This window comes from Henckelia pumila, chromosome 3 (genome assembly GCF_033568475.1).
Source record: "Henckelia pumila isolate YLH828 chromosome 3, ASM3356847v2, whole genome shotgun sequence".
In the NCBI taxonomy this organism is placed as follows: Eukaryota; Viridiplantae; Streptophyta; class Magnoliopsida; order Lamiales; family Gesneriaceae; genus Henckelia; species Henckelia pumila.
The window spans coordinates 114859229-114881250 of NC_133122.1; positions in this window are offsets into that span (position 1 = coordinate 114859229).

Consider the following 22022-nt stretch of genomic DNA (forward strand, 5'->3'; position numbering starts at 1 on the left):
TGTATGCTTGCGAGATTCATACAATTTTGTCTAAACATGCATACATCAATAATATCATATATTATTTAAGGATGATCGATCCCATTAACTAATCGACCCGTGGTTGCCAATCACGAGTCTAAGTCCAATCCTAGGTGATATGTAAGTATGCAATGCAATCCTATTACATTGTGCTTCCAATTTACATTTCTTCGGTCTTCATTGTCTGCTGGGCCCACCATTTCTTCAAATCTTTGTCTCCCACTAAGTCTAATAAATTTACAATAAATTTCGATGACAAATATGAGATACATTTTAGGGGTGGGAACGGGCCATAAACCAGGCCCACTTTTATTACATATGACAATCATATTGGGCTATAAACCAAGCCCATTAATAAACACCAACAACAATAAGACAAATGTAAATCACCTAACATACACCTAAAACATTGGTCATGGCAATCGATCATCCTTTATCCATTAATTAATTCAATAATTAAATAATTGGATAAACATGCAAAGGCATCATAATTTAAAAGATAAAATCATATTTTATCTTATCCATCCATAAGATCATATCTTATCATCAATTGTACCAAAATAATTAATTTTATAAAATCTAATTTAACGGATAAAATTTATAAATTTTCCAAAAATTCAAATTTATCCAAAAATCAATTTTAAAAATTTCGGACTCGAACAATTCGATCCAATGCCTCGTGATCTAAGCAAAAACAATTTTCGATCGGATCAAACACTAGAATTTCAAAAATTCAAAATTTTTTTAAAAAATAAAATTTTAATTTTCCGGGCTGCCCGGGACAATCCCGGGCAGCCTGTCGCTGCCCATTGGGCAGCGATCCGATCGCTGCCCGTGTTTTGCCCGTCAAAATTTTGATTTTTAAAAAATTTGTTTTGTTTCAAAAAACCGAGCAACCTGGCTCTGATACCACTGTTGGAAAACTGTGTTCAGATCAATTAGAATTGATACCCGGTGCAGCGGAAGTTTAAAAATTTTATTTTTCTAATATGGTACGATTCCATATCTGGGTATCAAAACTTTTACGATTAAATTTATGTAAGTAAAATAAATAATCACAATTAAATATTTTACCTTAAAATCTCGAAGCGAGATTATGGACACCAACAGAATTTAATCTGCTCTTGTTGTATATCCCTGGAACTGATGAACGAACGTTTCTTCAATCAGGTCCACGAATAGAAAACAAAACCCTCTGATTGACTGCACTAGAAATCAATCAGAAGTTTGCGTAGAGAATAAACAGATATGATCTGTTAATTCAGATTGTAATTTTTCACAAAAACACAACCCGAATTTTCTCCAAAAGGGACAGAGGATTTCGAAAATCCCCCTGAATAATATAGGCTGAAATTCAAAAATTGCAAGACTGAAATCACACCAAATTTTCAAACACTGCAGTCCTATTTATAGATAATTTCTAGACTGGATTAAGTTATAATTATATCAGGACTCTAACTCCTTAAAGCCCACAATCCATAACTTAAGCCCAACAAGCCAAGCCTGTTGTCATAGAAATTAATATAAAATTCATCGTGACTCCGATTGATAAACTGATTTCACCAATGTGCACAGAAACCATTTCTGTATCTTTTAGAGTCAAGATAATTTTTCTGAATCCGAATTCAGTGATTTCCAAAAATGCTCATCCCTATGTCATTTTAGGAAATTCCACTCCCTTTAGTTAAGAATTTCAACTTCTCTTTCATTAAATTTAACTCTTTAAATTTAACTATCTCTACGGGGTTTTAGTAATCCATTACTTGTGTAACCCTCAATGGTTCAGGAATACAGCTAGCCGTGGGCTCACAACTCCTTGCGACTCGGAACAACAATTTTCGACTTACCCATCGTATTATGGTAAGAGCGCCTAGCAACATCGCCCCATGATTCCCTAGGTATTACTGATAGTGCCTGCAAGAACCAGTAGATTTTGGTTAGCGTACAGTATGGTCCCTTCATCCATATATCCCGATCGAATCAACAACCATTGGTATATCGAGAGTCGTTCGAGATTCGATAACTATGCATAACATCTTGGAGATCTATTAGTGACATCGCATGTGTTACTAGGATAACCCATTAACCTAAAACACATCATGTACTCTGGCCAAAGATTCGTCACACTAATATCTCCTCAGATCGCATAGGATATCCACACTCGCAAGTATGTGGTGAATCCTTAACAACAAAGCATCGACTCCTATATGTGTCGTAACTGTACCCAATCCCGACACCTGATGACCCCAATAGAGTCGGTAAATGAGTCAAAGTACAGTACTAGCATATAGAGTCTCAATGATGTTTCAAGTAATAAGGACTAATGGTGTACAACCAAAACCGCGGACTTTATCCACTCGATAAGTGATAACCACTTGGAAAGTCCGAATAGGGTAGTTCGATCATTAATCATATGAATATCCATTTGCATGCTTTGAACATCTCTATGTTCCATACCAATGAAACGTGGTACTCGGCATCGCAAATGCTAGTCTCAATCTCGAGCGATCCTTATCCTTATTTGCGGACGGCTCAATTGACTAGGAACAGTTTAGAATATACAGTGACTATAAGATGTGTTTCATGATAGCCATCCCCATGTGCTACCACATCTTACATACACTATAGTATATTCAAGGTCTTTATCAAAACAACAATAGTATATCATAATATAACAATATGAAGAAAGATAAAGTCAATGCCATTATAAAAGTGTAAATTATATTAAACAAAAGATTGTTTTACATAGAGTCATAAAAGCCCTTAGCCACAAGTTGGCTAACCGGGCACCCACTCTTTCAGAGAATTCTTCTGCACAATTCTAAAATAAATGGTTCATCTATAGAATAATATCAAAGAATTCCTTGAATCAAAATTCTTACCAGAGGAACAATTCAACGGATAACAAAAATCAAAATCCAAAAGCCTAAGTACTATACTGTCAAGTTCAATCTTATTCCCAATCAAAATCCAGAGTTGCGACTAAAGAACCCAAAAGCTCAACAAGAAGGGAATTCATCATCTAGATTCCTCAAAATAAATAAGGGAACTCACCCAAAATCCATCAGTCATAAGTGTAGTCCAGGGAATCCCATATCTGATCGATCTCTACTAACCAGCTTTCACATCCCGTGGTATTCTCATTACTCTTCAGATTCGGTGATTAAAATGACTGAAATCTCATCAATAACTCTTCAATCAATGCCGGATAGATATCCATCTGATCAGACGCAGTATAACTCTATCCTGACTGGATTCTATGCAGTTCGATTCCTGTTCAATATAAATCAAGAACATATATCTCATACTCAAGCGAGTTAGAACACAATTACCTTGATCTTCCAACATTCGGTGTCCAAAACCTCTTTCTTGAATAATTCAACCATCCCGAGAAAATTCGAATTCGAACCAGAAATCCAAGAAATTCATATCTCAAGTAAATCATGCTTTAGAATTTAATCACATAATCATGTAATTCAATTAATTCTCAATCAATAAATCATGCTCGCATGGTATTTAATAACTCAATTAAATAATTCAAATACATGCGAGAATTCAATTCATGCGGACTCGATCTACCCCGCTCACTCTAATTCAGTCCAAGAATCTTATCGCTCTGATACCACTTAATGTGAGACCTCGATTCTAATCGGCTAATATCAAATAATCCATAATTAAACATCATTAATCAAAGCCTAAAAGAAAAGGAAAGAAATATTTTTTTTTTGAATGAATAGTTCCGCGCTCGATCCTAGAAAATTCCAGGATCGAGCGCACCATATTCCTGAACTCTCTGCCGAGAAAAAAATATGTTCCACGCTCGATCCGGAAAAAAGCCAGGATCGAGCGCACCACAATGTTGAGTCTACTGCCTCAATAATTTCAGGGGCTGCGCTCGATCCCAGCATTTCATAGGATCGAGCGCACCCTGGGCAACAGAATTTTTCCAGAAAATTGAACATGTTTCAAATCTCAATTCAACAATTCAACTCAATCTAATATCAATATAACATTCTCAATTCCGAATCCTACAACATGTAATCAACATACAAACTTCAATATTCATCATTCATAATCAATTCTAATATTCAACAACACTCGAGTTCTAAACATACTTTCAAAACATAAACTAGATTGGCATGCATTTCCAATTCTAACTCGAAGTCCCACTTCTATTCTTCATTCTCGTTCTATCCCTATCGTCTCTGACTCGATCCTGCCCCACTTGTTGTCAAGCACACATACAAAGACAAGACAACAGCCGGATAATCCGGTGAGAATATTATTCCCAGTAAAAGAGACAAACATGCAATATCAGATAAGCATCTCAAATCAAAATACATCAACTTCCAATTAATCAAATATCAACCATGCAAATCCCAAAAGAATGTCTAAAACTCAATTCATATGCATAAATGCAATGCATGTCTTTAAAATCTGGGATTATCAAGTCGGATAATCAAAAGAGTTGCTGCTTTTGCTTTTGGGATCCCGAGGACGAGATCACATAAACGAATCACCGACTCTCTCGATCGAGGTGGTGCTACGTATCTCCATCCTCTAGACTTTGGTGCGACTATAAGGAGTATGCTAGCACTAGGTGAAACGGCTACACCCAGGCCACTCACAATATAATCCCCAAAACGTCTATCATAAAAGGGTCTTCCTTCCCGCTGCTCAAATCAAGGATTCTTAGCTCAATATGAATGCAATGCAAAACATAACTCAAATAACTCAAATAATCAAATAACATGCAAGTATGTGAATTTTTCGGAACACTCGAATCAAGTCGGATTCAAGTCACTCGTTCTTCTAATCTAAGTCATCTTATACCTCTTTCAAACGTCGATGCTCCAAAACTAGAAACAACAACAATACAAGAATTCCAAATCAAAATTCCATTCCAAACAAAGTTCAATGATGAAGATAATTAAAGTCAACTTCCGAGGATGAGATCAACTCGATACCAAACCTCGATCAATTCTTCAATGATTCGAAAGCTGTCAATTCTGAACTCTGCTATCTTCAATCAATCTGTACGGATACAAAAATAGTCCAATAACAATCCATCCAAACCAAATTAATCCCAAAACTCAACAAAACTTCCAAAATTCTTAAAATTCAAACCAGCGGAAATGCAGACAACATTATATCAATCCAATAGAATCAAATCAACCAACGTTCCACCATAACAATCCAATTCTAACAAATTATAAAACTCAACTTTCGAAAATCCCTTCAAAAATTCATAACAAATCCGAACGACGCTCTATTTCGAAATCGACAGAGAATAAACGATCAGAACTCTGCCTAGATCAACATACTAGAGACTCAATCGATTCTAACAACATCCCAAAACTAGAATGTATCTGATCATAGAAAAACTTACGATAGAACAAAGCTCTCGCAGCCGTGATCGCTAATCTGCCTTCAGAAATAAATTCCAACAGACGGATCGAGCTCGGACTGAAATCTGGAAGCTTGAACTCACGTTTCTCTCTTCATCAATGGAGGAAACGGCTTGGAGGAGGAAGATGGAGTGAAGAGAAAGTCAATAGCTTGCTTAAATATCTAATAAACTCCAAAATTGCATTTTAGTCCCTGAAAATTCCAAAATTTGCAAAAAGGACCTTGATCAAAATCAAGTCGGCTCTTGAACTCTGAAATCTCCGATTATCTCAAATAAAGACAATTAAGATAAAATCGGGGCGTTACATCCGCGGTTTTGGTTGTACACCATTAGTCCTTACTACTTGAAACATCATTGAGACTCTATATGCTAGTACTGTACTTTGACTCATTTACCGACTCTATTGGGGTCATCAGGTGTCGGGATTGGGTACAGTTACGACACATATAGGAGTCGATGCTTTGTTGTCAAGGATTCACCACATACTTGCGAGTGGATATCCTATGCGATCTGAGGAGATATTAGTATGACGAATCTCTGGCCAGAGTACATGATGTGTTTTAGGTTACTCGGTTTTCCTAGTAACACATGCGATGTCACTATTTGAAACAGATAGGAAGACTATCAGAGTGTTTGCTACTCAAGCCGAGCCGGAGTTGTTTATGGCGATTAAAGAAGCACAGAAGTCTGATCCGGGCATTCAGGTTTCAGTGGAGAAAGTCAGATCTGGGCATCAGTCGGAATTCCAGGTTAGAGATGATGTTTTGTTTGTGAATAACCGTATTGTTGTGCCTGATATTTTGGAGTTGAGGCAGCGTATTCTCCGAGAGGCTCATTGCAGTCGGTCCAGTGTTCATCCTGGTGGCCGTAAGATGTATAACGATTTGAAGAATCAGTTCAAGTGGAAGAGAATGAAGAGCGATGTTGCGAGGTTTGTATCTCGATATTTGAACTGCCAGCAAGTGAAAGCAGAACGGAGGCGACCCGGTGTTCTGTTGCACAGTCTATCTGTTCCTGAATGGAAATGGGATCACATTTCTATGGATTTCGTCACGAAGCTACCGCGATCTGTTTGGGGATGCGATGCTGTTTGGGTAGTGATCGACCGATTGACGAAGTTTGCTTGTTTTATTCTGTATAGGTGACGTATCATCATGATCAGATGGCTGAGTTGTGTGTTAGCAATGTTGTGAGTTTGCATGGGGTGGCGAAGTCGATCGTTTCAGACAGAGACCCTAGATTCACGTCGCACTTTTGGCACAGTCTTTAGGAGGCACTTGGTACTCGATTGCATCTGAGTACATCTTATCATCCTCAGACCGATGGACAGTCAGAACGGACTATCCAGACGTTAAAGGATATGCTTCGAGCGGTAGTGCTAGACTTTGGCACTAGTTGGCAAGATTCTTTGCCTCTTGTAAAGTTTTCTTAAAACAACAGCTTCCAAACGAGTATCGGTATGGCGCCTTTTGAGGCTTTGTACGGAAAGAAGTGTTGATCTCCTTTGTTTTGGGACCGAATATGCTTAGTGATATAGCAGAGCAAGTTAAGATCATTCAGTTGAGAATGAAGTCAGCTCAAGATAAACAGGCGAAGTATGCGAATGTCAGACGTAGACCTCTGAGTTTTGAGCAGGGAGACCGTGTATTTCTTAAGATTTCTCCTTTCAGAGGTACGGTCAGATTTGGAAAGAGAGGAAAGTTATCTCTGAGATTCATCGGGACGTACGAGATTCTCGAGAAGATATGTGATCTTGCCTATAGACTTGCACTTCCTCCGTCTTTATCTGGCATTCACGAAATTTTTCACATCTCTATTGTAGTGACCCTTACCCGGATCACCTACTAAACAGAACTTAGGCATGCAATTAACTTAATTAAACAGATATCAGAATAAAACTGCGGAAACCAGAAACATTATACAATCCCAAGAAAAGGAATCTGTAATTTATCCAATAATATACAACCAAATCGAATAGCTGTATAAACCCAAAACAACAGTAATAAAAACCTAAGCGAAGCTCCAGCTGGCCAACCACTGACTAGCCCCTCCTGGATCCACCATCCTCGTCCAATCGCAAACTTGCCCCATGGAATAGGGTGTCCAGAAAACACAGAGTACGAGACGTGAGCATAAAATGCTCAGTGCGAGAGTATGAGTATACATGCATGCAAAGTGAACTCCCTATAGACTTGAGGTCAAGGATCAGATAACAGAGACAGACCGGACCCTGGTATGTAGCACGCTGTGCCGTCGCTTTAGGAGGTGGCTCCCATACCGAGATAACTGTGGATACGCCGGACCCAAATTGATGGAAGTCCATCCACTAACAGGATAGGGTACAACCCTACTAACAGACATCTCGAAAGAGATACAGCAAGATGCAAATGAATGCAGCATAATATCATGGCATATAAATCATGCAGTCACATAATACATGTATACTCAGTCAGGATATCTCGAACAATACTTTCGTACCTCAATACAGTGCAAGCTCTACCAACTCTAGGTCCACGCCTATAGTCTGCTCTACACTGCCAAATGATACTACTATCATTAAAGTGCTCTAAAAGCCTTAACTAAGCTATTGTATACTCCTAAATATTTATAGGAAGCAAAAGCTATACCTTCGTTCGTCGTTAGCCCTTTGATGTCGATGCCACCAGAACTTGGGCACAACTCCGCTACGACTACTGAACGCCTCGCCGACCTCCGGACCAAGCCTAAGAAGACTAGAACAGCTCCAAAAGGACTAGAAAGGAAAGGAGAACTCGGAATTGGCAAATGAAAGTGAAGTCTCGGCCTTCTATTTATAGACAACGATCGGAACTTCTGATCCTTGATCGGAACGTCCGAACCTCGATCGGAACGTCCGATCCTGCCATCGGAGCTTCCGAAGATCCTGATCTACCACGTGTCAAAATATCACTTGTTGACTTCGGATAGGGGTGATCGGAGCTTCCGGTCTTGATCGGAGCTTCCGATCGTGCCACACGTCATGCCTGACGTAATATTGATCGGAGCTTCCGATCCTGTTCGGAGCTTCCGATCCTGATCGGAGCTTCCGATCTCACCTTCGGAGCTTCCGAACTCTACCCAAGTAATTATGATTAATTCCTTTAATTACTCAATTAGAGTACGGGCAACTACATTCTCCCCCACTTAAGATATTTCGTCCTCGAAATCAGATCTTAAGTACCGAATGCAAATACAGAAATCAGAAACATTCTTTATTCAAATCAAACGTTTACAGAGTTTGCAACTGAATACAACTTAAGAATGAAATCAAAACAACTCAGGATGGTCTTTACGCATCCTGTCCTCAAGCTCCCAAGTAGCTTCCTCAGTGCCTCGGCGCTGCCACTGAACTAAAACCAAAGGAATGATTTTGTTCCGTAAAACCTTATCCTTATAATCCAGGATACGAAGAGGTTTCTCAACATAAGTCAAATCCTTGTCTACCTGAAACTCAGACCGCTGCAAAATATGAGATTCATCTGCCACATACCGTCGCAACAGAGATACGTGGAACACGTCGTGAATACTGGATAGATGCGGTGGCAAAGCTAGTCGATAAGCCAAATCGCCAATGCTCTCCAAGATCTCAAACGGACCGATAAATCTGGGAGACAACTTGCCCTTAAGGCCAAATCTAAGAATCTTGCGGAAAGGTGACACTCTCAGAAACACTTTCTCCCCGACCTCGAACTGCAAGGGCCTACGCTTGATATTAGCATAGCTGGCCTGACGATCCTGTGCAGTCTTAATCCATTTCTTGATTTGATCAACAATATCTATCGCCTGTTGGATAAACTCCGGTCCCTCAGCCTGTCTCTCCCCCACTTCTTCCCAGAAGAGTGGAGTACGACAACGTCGCCCATACAATGCCTCAAAAGGTGCCATCCCAATACTAGTGTGATAGCTGTTGTTGTAAGCGAACTCGATCAACGGCAAATGATCCTGCCAGGCTGAACCAAAATCCATGACGCACGCTCTAAGCATATCCTCTAACGTACGGATAGTGCGCTCTGACTGACCATCAGTCTCCGGATGATAGGCTGTACTCAAACTGAGAGTAGTACCCATCGCACGCTGAACGCTCCCCCAAAATCTAGAAGTAAACCTGGGGTCCCGATCGCTGACAATGCTCACAGGCACTCCATGAAGTCGGACGATCTCCTGAATGTACATCCGTGCCATGCGATCCACAGAGTACTCTCGGCTATAGGAAATGAAATGCGCTGACTTGGTGAGTCGGTCCACCACAACCCAGATAGCATCACAGTTCCTCGGGGATACCGGAAAATGGGTCACAAAGTCCATTGTGATAAACTCCCATTTCCATTCAGGAATAGGCAGACTGTGAAGCAATCCTCCAGGTCGTCGGTGCTCTGCCTTGACCTGTTGACACACCAAACATCTCGAAACAAACTGATAAACAATGCGTTTCATTCCCTTCCACCAGAAACGAGTACGTAGATCCTTGTACATCTTGTTGCTTCCAGGATGAATACTCAACATAGTGCGATGTGCCTGAGATAAAATCTCCTCTCGCAACTCTTCATCCTGTGGAATCACAAGCCTACCAGACAAACACAGAAAGCCATCTGACTGATAATGAAATCCAGACGAGCTACCCTCGTTAGCTAGACGAGCTAAACGCTGGGTCTTCGAATCAGACATCTGAGCATCTCGGATCCGCGAATACAAGGATGGCTCAGATAATATCGCAAACATCTGGATACTCTGCATACCTTTCTTATGTTTGAAGGTATAACCTGAAGTACAACAGTCACTGATCGCACTAGACATCGAACAAGTCTGAAGTGCGGATAGTCGCACCTTGCGACTCAAAGCATCAGCGGTGAGATTAGCAGCTCCCGGATGGTACTTAATCTCGCAATCATAGTCCTTAAGCAAATCCATCCAACGTCTCTGCCTCATGTTCAACTCCGCCTGAGTGAACAAATACTTGAGACTCTTATGGTCGGTGAAGATCTCAAATTTCTCGCCATACAGATAATGACACCAGATCTTCAAAGCGAACACAATGGCTGCTAACTCCAAATCATGGACTGGGTAGGTGTCCTCGTGAAGCTTCAGCTGTCTAGAAGCGTATGAAATCACATGCCCATTCTGAGTCAGGACACAGCCTAACCCCTGAAGAGAAGCATCCGTGTAAACTACATACCCTCCAGATCCTGACGGTAATGCCAACACCGGCGCAGAAGTCAACCGCCGTCGAAGCTCACGGAAATTCTCCTCACACTCGGAGGACCACTCGAAATCCACACCCTTGCGGGTAAGCTGCGTCAACGGTCGAGCTAACTGAGAGAAGTTCAGAATGAAGCGATGATAATACCCTGCTAGACCCAGGAAACTACGGATCTCAGCAACTGTCGTCGGACGCGACCAATTAAGTACCGCTTCAATCTTGCTTGGATCAACAGAAATCCCCTTCCTAGATATGATATGGCCAAGAAAGACCACTCTATCCATCCAGAACTCACACTTACTCAGCTTAGCATAAAACTGCTCATCTCGAAGAGTCTGCAGTACCAACCGCAAGTGAGAAACATGCTCTTCCGTATTACGCGAATAAACCAAGATGTCGTCAATGAAGACCACGACAAACTTGTCCAAGTACTCCCTGAAGACACGGTTCATCAAATCCATGAATATAGCCGCACATTAGTCAAACCAAATGGCATCACTAGGAACTCGTAATGCCCATAGCGAGTATGGAATGCAGTCTTGGCTACGTCCTGATCACGGACTCTCAACTGATGATACCCAGATCTCAAGTAAATCTTGGAGTAAACTGATGTGCCCTGCAGCTGGTCAAACAAGTCATCAATACGAGGCAACGGATACTTGTTCTTCACAGTCACTCGATTCAGCTGCCGATAGTCAATGCATAGCCGCATCGACCCATCCTTCTTCTTCACGAAGAGAACAGGAGCTCGCCAAGGAGATACACTAGGACGAATGTACCACTTGTCCAAAAGATCTTGTAGCTGATTCTTCAACTCACGCATCTCTCATGGAGTCAGACGATACGGTGCTCTAGAAATAGGCGAAGTACCCGGCATCAACTCTATGCCAAACTCGACTTCCCTAGCAGGAGGAAAACCCGGAATCTCATCAAGAAATACATCTGGAAATTCGTCCACAACAGGAATGCTCTCTATCCCAAAACTCTCAGCGGACAAATCAAATGCATAGATAAGGTAACCTTCCCCGCCAGACTCTAGAGCTTGACAGGCTCTCAAAGCTGATACCAAAGGCATCGGGGGTCGCGCTCCCTCACCATAGAAAAACCAGCTCTCGCTCCCCTCCGGATGAAAGCGTACTAATCTCTGATAGGAGTCCACTGAAGCTCAATAGGTAGTCAACATATCTATTCCCAGAATTCAATCAAAGTCATCCATCGCCAGAATCATGAGATTCGCTAACAGAATGTTCCCTTCGAACTCTAAAGGGCAACCCATCACTAGACGCTTAGCCAAAGCAGATTGGCCCGTCGGAGTAGAAACAGACATCACTACGTCTAGTGCAATGCATGGTAACTTATACCTCTTAACAAAACATGCAGAAATGAAGGAATGAGATGCACCAGTGTCAATAAGTACAAGAGCAGGTATACCAAAAAGCAGAAATGTACCTGCGATGACTTTCTCATTCTCCTCCACAACCTGATCATGTCTCAGGGCAAACACCTGGCCAGAAGCTCGTGGCCTCAAATGAGAACTCCCAGCAGATTGTCCCTGCGACCTCTGCTGTACGGTGGCCTGAGAACCCGATCCTTAACCAGAACCAGAACCGCCTCCCCCAGACAGTGGACAATCCCTCCGGATATGACCAGTCTCTCCACAACGGAAACAAGCTCCAGAAGCTCTACGGCATTTGTCGGATGGATGGTTCTTCCCACAGTGATCACACTTGTCCTTCTTACCGTAATGAACAACACCTCCAGAACCAGAGGAAGAAGAAGATCCAGACTTCTCGAAAGTTTGGGCACGGGGACCCAATGAACTAGCAGGTCTCGACTGAGAGAAAGACTTGTTCCGCCGAATGCTGTCCTCCGCCTGGTGACAACGGCTCACCAAACCCTCGTAGGACATGTCGTCGCCAACCGCCACACGGTCATGGATCTCAGGGTTAACGCCCTGAAGGAACAGATTATACTTCATCTCTGAGCTATCAGCAATCTCGGGGCAATAGGATAGCAGATCAAAGAACCTCTGCTGATACTCATCGATAGACATGGCTCCCTGTCGCAGACACAATAGCTCGCCTGCCTTCGACTGTCGGAGTGCAGGAGGAAAATACCGCTTTTGGAAAGCTGTGCGGAACTCGGCCCAGGTGGCCACTCCTCTCGCCGCAACAAAAGGTGCAGAAGTAAACCTCCACCACCTGCGCGCACGCCCATCCAGAAGATAGCCAAGGGTCTCCACCTTCTGCTCCTCGGTGCATTGGAAAGTCTGAAAAGTCGTCTCCATGCGGTCTAACCAGTTCTCCGCATCCTCCGGAGACTCACCTCCAACTAAGGGCTTAGGACCCATAGCTAAGAATCGACGCACAGTGAAACGCTCGTCGTCATGGTGACGATGACGCCGTTCTCGACGAGGCTCCCGGTCGGCATCACCCCAACGCCCACTAACACTGCCATGAGAACTCTGTTCCTCACGATTTGACATCTACAAAAATACCTCATGATGAGACTAAATCCCAAGAATTCTTTTGCATGCTCTGATACCATAAATGTAGTGACCCTTACCCGGATCACCTACTAAACAGAACTTAGGCATGCAATTAACTTAATTAAACAGATATCAGAATAAAACTGCGGAAACCAGAAACATTATACAATCCCAAGAAAAGGAATCTGTAATTTATCCAATAATATACAACCAAATCGAATAGCTGTATAAACCCAAAACAACAGTAATAAAAACCTAAGCGAAGCTCCAGTTGGCCAACCACTGACTAGCCCCTCCTGGATCCACCATCCTCGTCCAATCGCAAACCTGCCCCATGGAATAGGGTGTCCAGAAAACACAAAGTACGAGACGTGAGCATAAAACGCTCAGTGCGAGAGTATGAGTATACATGCATGCAAAGTGAACTCCCTATAGACTCGAGGTCAAGGATCAGATAACAGAGACAGACCGGGCCCTGGTATGTAGCACGCTGTGCCGTCGCTTCAGGAGGTGGCTCCCATACCGAGATAACCGTGGATACGCCGGACCCAAATTGATGGAAGTCCATCCACTAACAGGATAGGGTACAACCCTACTAACAGACATCTCGAAAGAGATACAGCAAGATGCAAATGAATGCAGCATAATATCTCGAACAGTACTTTCGTACCTCAATACAGTGCAAGCTCTACCAACTCTAGGTCCACGCCTATAGTCTGCTCTACACTGCCAAATGATACTACTATCATTAAAGTGCTCTAAAAGCCTTAACTAAGCTATTGTATACTCCTAAATATTTATAGGAAGCAGAAGCTATACCTTCGTCCGTCGTTAGCCCTTTGATGTCGATGCCTCCAGAACTTGGGCACAACTCCGCTACGACTACTGAACGCCTCGCCGACCTCCGGACCAAGCCTAAGAAGACTAGAGCAGCTCCAAAAGGACTAGAAAGGAAAGGAGAACTCGGAATTGGAAAATGAAAGTGAAGTCTCGGCCTTCTATTTATAGACAACGATCGGAACTTCCGATCCTTGATCGGAACGTCCGAACCTCGATCGGAACGTCCGATCCTGCCATCGGAGCTTCCGTAGATCCTGATCTGCCACGTGTCAAAATATCACTTGTTGACTTCGGATATGGGTGATCGGAGCTTCCGGTCCTGATCGGAGCTTCCGATCGTGCCACACGTCATGCCTGACGTAATATTGATCGGAGCTTCCGATCCTGTTCGGAGCTTCCGATCCTGATCGGAGCTTCCGATCTCACCTTCGGAGCTTCCGAACTCTACCCAAGTAATTATGATTAATTCCTTTAATTACTCAATTAGGGTACGGGCTACTACATCTATGCTGGATGTATCATCCAGATCCTTCTCATATTCTTCAGCCTGATGAAGCCGAGTTAGATGAGACTCTGATTTATTTCGAGCGACCGATTCAGATCCTTGATCGGAAGGAGAAGCAACTCAGAACCAAGTTGATTCCGTTTGGGAAAGTGCAGGGGAGCCATCACGGCGTCGAGGAAGCAACTTGGGAGACAGAATCCGACATGAGACAGAGTTTTCCTGAGTTATTCGGATGACGTGAGTTTTTCTTGTTGGTGAACGGCGATCAGATCAATCAGAATTGATACCCGGTGCAGCGGAAGTTTAAAAATTTTATATGGAACGATTCCATAATGGGTATCAAAACTTTACGATTAAATTGTGTGTGTAAAAATTAAATAACAATTATAAATTTTTACCTCCAATCTCGAATCGAGATTATGGACACCAACAGATTGCTCTGCTCTTGTTGTATCTCCCTGGAACTGATGGACGAACTGTTCTTCAATCAGGTCCACGAACAGAGATTTAATCCCTCTGATAAATTGCACTAGAAAATCTATCAGAAGTTTCTACGAAGAGAATTAACGAATTTGATCCGTTAAACCAGACTGTAATTCAAAATTCACAGACTGGATTTTTCCCGAGCAGAGGGGAGGGGGGCGGCCACTATTTGAGAGAAAACTAGGGTTTTTCAAAAATTGTGACCTGTGTTGTGTAATTTTTGTACTGCAATAACTTATTTATAATGTAGGCCGCTAACAGCTTAGGGCCCATTAGTCATAAGTTCAAGCCCGACAAGCAAAGCCCGCATGTTCAGAAATTAATATAAAATTCATCGTGACTCTGATTGATAAACCGATTTTACCAATGTTCACAGAAACCATTTATGCACCTTTTAAAGTCAAGATAAATTTTTCTGAATCCGAATTCAGTGGTTTCCAAAAATGCCCATCCCTATGTCATTTTAGGAAATCTTACTCCTCTACTCTTAAATAAGAAGTCCAACTTCTTTGTTCATTAAATTTAACTCTTTAAATTTAACTATCTCAACGGGGATTAAAAATCCATTACTCTGTGTGACCCTCAATGGTTCAGGGATACAACTAGCCGTGGGCTCACAACTCCTTGTGACTCGGAACAAAAATTTCCGACTTGCCCATCGAATCATGGTAAGAGCGCCTAGCAACATCGCCCCATGATTCCTTAGGTATCACTGATAGTGCCTGCAAGAACCAATAGATTTTGGTTAGCGTACAGTACGGTCCCTTCATCCATATATCCCGATCGAATCAACAACCATTGGTAAATCGAGAGTCGTTCGAGATTCGATAACTATGCAATACATCTTGAAATCAAATAGTGACATCGCATGTGCTACTAAGAAACCATTTCTTAAAACACATCATGTACTCTGGCCAGAGATTCGTCACACTAATATCTCCTCAGATCGCATAGGATATCCACACTCGCAAGTATGTGGTGAATCCTTGACAACAAAGCATCGACTCCTATATGTGTTGTAACTGTACCCAATCCCGACACCTGATGACCTCAATAGAGTCGGTAAATGAGTCAAAGCACAGTACTAGCATATAGAGTCTCAATGATGTTTCAAGTAGTAAGGACTAATGGTGTACAACCAAAACCGCGGACTTTATCCACTCGATAAGTGATAACCACTTGGAAAGTCCGGATATGGTAGTTCGATCATTCATCGTATGAATATCCATTTGCATGCTTTGAACATCTCTATGTTCCTTACCAATGAAACGTGGTACTCTGCATCGCAAATGCTAGTCTCAAACTCGAGCGATCCTTATCCTTATTATCGAACGGCTCAATAGACTAGAAACAGTTTAGAATATACAGTGACTATAAGATGTGTTTCATGATAGCCATCCCCATGTGCTACCACATCTTACATACACTATAGTATATTCAAGGTCTTTATCAAAACAACAATAGTATATCACAATATCACAATATGAAGAAAGATAAAGTCATTGCCATTAATAAAAGTGTAAATTATATTAAACAAAAGATTGTTTATACAAAGAGTCATCAAAGCCCTTAGCCACAAGTTGGCTCACCGGGCACCCACTCTTTCAATCTCCCACTTGCCCTAAAGCCAACTAGTCATACTACGTAGACCCATTTCTTCGCGATGTTTGTCAAATAATGGTCCTGGCAAGGGCTTAGTAAGTGGATCAGCGATATTGTCTGCAGAGGCCACTCTTTCGACAGTGATGTCTCCTCTTTCCACAATCTCCCGGATGATGTGGTATTTCCTCAGTACGTGTTTGGATCTTTGATGAGACCTTGGTTCCTTTGCCTGAGCAACGGCACCCGTGTTGTCACAGTACACCGGGATTGGACCAACAACTTCAGGAATAACGCCCAACTCTTGGACGAAATTCCTCATCCAAACGACCTCTTTAGCAGCAGCTGATGCTGCAATGTATTCTGCCTTTGTGGTGGAATCCGCTGTGGTGTCATGCTTGGAACTCTTCCAAGAGACAGCACTGCCATTGAGCATGAACACAAATCCAGAGGTTGACTTCGAGTCATCCACGTCACTTTGGAAGCTAGAGTCGGTATAGCCTTCCAATTTTAGTTCTCTTCCTCCATATACCATGAACATATTCTTAGTCCTTCGTAAGTACTTAAGAATGTCCTTCACGGCTTTCCAATGCATTTGACCGGGATTAGCTTGATATCTGCTCGTGACGCTCAGAGCAAATGCTACATCCGGTCTGGTAGAAATCATCCCATGCATGATACTACCTATGGCTGACGCATATGGTACATGTGTCATTTTCTCTATCTCTTCATCAGTCTTGGGACACATAGACTTGGATAGAGAAACTCCATGACACATGGGTAGATGTCCTCTCTTGGACCCATCCATTGAAAACCGTTTCAATATGGTGTCGATGTAGGTTGCTTGAGTGAGTCCTATCATTCTCTTAGATCTATCTCTATAGATCTGTATCCCTAGAATATAGGATGCCTCACCCAAATCCTTCATCGAGAATCTACCTGATAACCATATCTTTGTTGACTGCAACATCCCTACGTCATTCCCAATGAGTAGGATGTCATCAACATAAAGTACTAAGAATGTCACAGCATCCTTAACTACTTTCTTGTACACGCATGTTTCCTCCGGGTTCTTGATGAAACCAAAATCCTTTATTGTTTCATCAAATTTCTGGTTCCAACTTCTTGATGCTTGTTTTAGACCATAGATTGATCTCTGAAGCTTGCATAACTTATGCTCGCTTCCCATGGATGTGTATCCCTCAGGCTGCGTCATATATATTTCTTCCTTAATGTCTCCATTAAGAAAAGCAGTCTTCACATCCATTTGCCATATCTCATAGTCATACCAAGCAGCTATGGCAATAAGGATTCTTATGGACTTGAACATTACAACTGGTGAAAAGGTTTCGTCATAGTCAACTTCTTGTCTTTGAGTATAACCTTTCGCCCCCAATCGTGCCTTGTAAGTCAATACCTTACCATCAGGCCCAAGCTTTCTCTTGTAGATCCATTTACACCCTATTGGAACAATTTCATCGGGAGGATCTACTAAAGACCAAACTTGGTTTGTATGCATCGAATATATTTCCGACTGCATAGCTTCAAGCCATAAATTTAAATCCGCATCAAAAATTGCTTCCTTGAAGTTTCTTGGATCACATCCAACGTCGGGTTCATCTTGATCCCCTTCAAGAAGAAGACCATATCGAATAGGAGGTCTAGAAGTCCTCTCGGATCTTCTAAGTATAGGCGTGTCCATTATTGGTTCCTGAGGTGTAGGATCATTATTTTGTATTTCGGGTTCTTCTCGAATTTCTTCGAGTTCCATCATCTCGCCTTTCTTATCCAATAAGAACTCCTTCTCCAAGAAGGTGGCATTCCTTGAAACAAACACCTTTGTTTCAGCAGGATGATAGAAATAATATCCGATTGAATTCTTCGGATACCCTACAAAATAACATAAGGTGGATCGACTATCCAACTTATCTCCCACTGTCTGCTTCACGTAAGCAGGACATCCCCAAATCCTCAAGTACGAATACTTAGGATCTTTGCCATTCCATAACTCGTATGGTGTTTTGTCCACTGCTTTGGTGTGGACGTTGTTCAACAACAACACCGCCGTTTCAAGCGCATAGCCCCAAAACGAAGGTGGAAGCTCAGTGAAGCTCATCATGGATCGAACCATGTCCAACAAAGTTAGATTACGACGCTCCGATACACCATTCAGCTGTGGTGTCATAGGAGGAGTCCACTGAGAGAGAATCCCATTCTCTTTTAGATAGTCCAAAAACTCGGTACTTAAGTATTCTCCATCTCGATCCGATCGAAGTGCTTTAATACTTTTACCTAGCTTGTTTTCTACTTCAGCCTTGAATTCTTTGAACTTTTCAAATGCTTCAGACTTATATTTCATTAAATATAAATACCCATACCTGGAATAATCATCAGTAAAGGTAATGAAGTAGGTGTGGCCATATTGAGTACCAATTCTAAATGGACCACAAACATCTGTATGGATCAAATCCAACAGATTTTGACTACGCTCAGGTTTCCCCTTAAAATGAGATTTAGTCATTTTTCCTTTTAGGCAGGACTCACAAGTAAGTAGAGAGTTAATATCAGACATATCAAACATGCCCTCTCCCACTAGCTTGTTCATCCTCCTTGAGGAAATATGACCTAGCCTAGCATGCCAAAGGTTTGCCGGGTTTTGACTATCGATTTTCCTTTTGTTTGTTGTTGCCGGTTTATCAACATAATTTATTGGAACGTCTTTTAGTTTTAAGTTATATAGTTGTCCATTTCCAATCAAACATTCATTCTTGTAAATATTGCAAATCCCATTCACAAAATTGCAAGAATAACCATCTCTATCAAGCATAGAAACAGAAATAATGTTTTTAATCAAATCTGGAACAAATAAAACATCTCTCAAAAGTAACTTAAAACCGTTCTGCAAAATTAAATAAATATCTCCCACAGCTTTAGCTTCAAATCTGAAACCATTTCCGAGCCTCAGCTGGGTCTCACCCATTCTAAGCCTGCGACTTCTTGTCATCACCTGCAAATCATTGCAAATGTGAGATCCACATCCGGTATTCAATACCCAAGAAGTAGTGTTAAGTGAAACTTTTATTTCAATATAGAACATACCCTTCGCAGTTCGCAACTGCTCTAGATATTCCTTGCAGTTACGTTTCCAATGACCGGGCTTCTTGCAGTAATGGAAAACATCCTTGGACTTTTCCATGTTTGAACCCTTTGTCTTGTACTTCTTCTCGGGTTCGGTTTTCTTGGGTGGGGCAGAACGTTTCTTACCCTTTGTACTTGGCCCCTTCTTAGCAGAAGAAGAGGAGCCCACCAAGAAAGCCGGTTTATCCTTCTTTAAAGTGGATTCATATGTTACAAGCATATTGACCATCTCTTCAAGGGAGGCCTCTATCTTGTTCATATTGAAATTCACCACAAATCCGCCAAACGAAGAAGGAAGAGATAGAAGTAATAAGTCCACGTTGAGTTCATGCTCCAACACCAAATCAAGCGTTACCAACTTCTGTATGAGCCAAATCACTCGTACCCCATGATCACGGACCGAAGTCCCTTCACGCATGCGACACGTCATTAGCTCTTTTACAGTAGCGAACCTTTCAGCTCTCGATTGAGCCCCAAAAAGTTCCTTGAGTTGTACGTGAATGTCAGCAGCATTCACGGTATCCTCAAATCGCCTCTGGAGTTCATCAGACATCGAGGCTTGCATATAGCATTTGGCCTTGATATCATGGTCCCACCATGTATCAAGTTTGGCCAACTCTTCCGGACTTACATCAGCTGGTGCTTCCTTCGGAGGAGATTTTTCTAACACGTAGAGCATCTTCTCCGAAGTCAAGACAATCTTCAACTTATGGAACCATTCCGTATAGTTTGCGCCAGTCAGTTTATTTTGTTTGAGGATAGAGAAAAGTGGATTACGTGAATTCATCTTTATGAAATACTGAAAAAAAACAGACAATAATCAGTGATTGTTTAATTAATTTACTAAGACATAAAATAGGCAAAATTTATTTTATGAATCTCACTCCCACTATTTTAACGATTTCACTACCCTCTAGTGAAAACGGGAAACTGTTTTCCTTAGTGAGAACATGGAGTCCAATTGACAAACTATGGTCCCGAATAATATCAGACAACCATAATTTTCAAAAGGTAGAGCCCAATTGCTTCCAAAGCAACCTCCACGTTTTTACCTCATGTCCAATAAGGGCCCAATAATATGACGCCGTTTATTGTGACATGTCAGGATGACCCATCAATATTAAGTTGTGATGGACGGTCGCCATGTGGATCCCCCAATAATATGCGCTGATCTCATGGGAGTTCCACCCAACTTACAACATGTGTCGATCCAATGTACAACTTTCCGACGAACGGGCCCCCCCAATAATATGAGCTGGACCGTATCCGCGGGTAGCATCTCATACATTGATCGTTGATAGAAGGTAGGAACATTTAAACAATTTTAAATTTCCTTTATTTATCTTGATATCAATTTTAAATCATATTTAAAATGAGGGATTTTAATTTTGAAAATTTGTCTCATCATTTTAAAATTTTGTATGCTTGCCGGATTCACACAATTTTGTCTAAAACATGCATACAACAATAATATCATATATTATATAGGATGATCGATTCCATTTCTAATCGACCCGTGGTTGCCAATCACGAGTCTTAGTCCAATCCTAGGTAATATGCAGGTATGCAATGCAATCCTATTACATTGTGCTTCCAATTTACATTTCTTCTGTCTTTATTGTCTGCTGGGCCCACCTCCGTCTTCAAATCTTCATCTCCCACTAAGTCTAATGTATTTACAATAAATAACCATGACAAGTAGGGGATACATTTTAAGGGGTGGGAACGGGCCATAAACCAGGTCCACTTTTATTACATATGACAATTCATATTGGGCCATAAACCAGGCCCATTAATAAATCCAACAACAATAAAAACAAATGTAAATTCCTAACATACACCTACAAAATTAATATTATTTAATTCAAAATTAATTTATTGTATAACATGCAATGGCAATTTAAATTAAAAGGATAAAATCATATTCCATATATAAAATCTTATTTTACATACAAAATCATATTTTATCTTTTTATTAAATAAAATCATATTTTACATATAAAATCCAATTTTATACATAAAATCATATTTTACTCAATATTTCCATAAGATCATATCTTATCATCAATTGTACCAAAAATAATTAATTTCATAAAATCTGATTTAACGGATAAAATCTATAAATTTTCCAAAAATTCAAATTTATCCAAAAATCAATTTTAAAATTTTTGGACTCGAACAATTCGATCCGATGCCTCGTGGACCAATCAAAAACAATTTTCGATCGGACCAAAAATAGAATTTTAACATATTAAAATTTTAATTTTAAAAATTAAAAATTAATTTTTCCGCGGGCCGCCCGTGACGCTCCCGGGCTGCCCGC